This window comes from Vombatus ursinus, unplaced genomic scaffold, assembly GCF_900497805.2.
Source record: "Vombatus ursinus unplaced genomic scaffold, bare-nosed wombat genome assembly UNPS02015089.1, whole genome shotgun sequence".
Taxonomy (NCBI): domain Eukaryota; kingdom Metazoa; phylum Chordata; class Mammalia; order Diprotodontia; family Vombatidae; genus Vombatus; species Vombatus ursinus.
Genome location: NW_020954867.1, coordinates 5,795,729 through 5,796,771, shown reverse-complemented (window position 1 = coordinate 5,796,771; position 1,043 = coordinate 5,795,729). Strand labels below are relative to the sequence as shown.

The 1,043-nt window shown below is 38.5% G+C and overlaps 1 non-coding gene across 1 annotated transcript; it reads left to right on the top strand.

Annotated features, from left to right (window-relative positions):
- Nucleotides 1–729: 729 nt before the first annotated feature.
- LOC114031169 lies at nucleotides 730–836 on the top strand. Its single transcript, XR_003567705.1, has one exon. It is a non-coding gene; the product is annotated as a U6 spliceosomal RNA (small nuclear RNA).
- The last annotated feature ends 207 nt before the right edge of the window (nucleotides 837–1,043 follow it).

Here is a 1,043-nt window from a genome sequence, read left to right as displayed (position 1 = left end):
GAGCAAAGACAGGGAGAGGGGATAATCATGGCATTTGTAGGGGATAAAGAAGAGGCTTACCTGATACAGAAGTAATACACACTAGGAAGTTATAAGGAAATATAATTACATAAGAGGAAAGGTGTCAAATTATGAAGGATCCTGAAATTCAGGCAGGGGGGATTAAATGTGATATAGGAGGCAATAGGGAGCCACTGAGGTGCTAGGGTTTTCTGATAACTGTAGTTTAGAGGGTTTATCCTGGCAGCAGTATGTTGGATAGATTAGAGAAGTGGGAGCCCATGTGAAGAGGTTTTAATGGCATAGTATCTATAGAGCATAAACTGTACATTTGTTTTCTAGGATGTAGAGTTTGTATCCTAGCTTTTCTGATCCCTTCTGTTACTAATATAACCGTGGAACAGAGCAAAGCTAATTGACTTATAACTTTTGCTGCATTACTAAGTAAGCACTGTGCCATTTGACTATGCCTGTGATAGAACCCTCCACATTACTAATTTAAGGATCACTAAATAGTTCACATTAGCTTCAGTAACCTATACCAGTTATCTTCCACTCAGGAGACCCATTCTGGATGCCCATGCAGATGTCAATGTTTTCAATGGAACATTGGCTTCTTGAAACTTCAGGAATGCTGCAGGGGAAACTGGGCAGTGAGGCAGGATGTCTGGGTTCTGTTCTTGGCTCTGTCACCAACCGACCAAATGACCTTGGACAAATGGCAATCTATATTTGGTTAGGAAACTCTTCTATTAAAATCAGAACAATACAGAGAAAATTCCCATGAACCCTGCAAAAAGGATGACGTGCATATTCTTGAAACACTCTATATGTTTTTTAATAATAAAAGAGCATTTTAGATTAAGGAAAAAAGAAAAGAAAATGACAATCTTTCTGGACCTCTATTGCCTTTTGTGAAAAACTGGAGGGTTAGACTCAATTACTCAATGATCTCTAACTTCTGAATTCAATGGTGTATGGCTCCATATTTATATTTATCCTGAGCACTTAAAGGATATACAGACTTCACATGCAACGTGTGA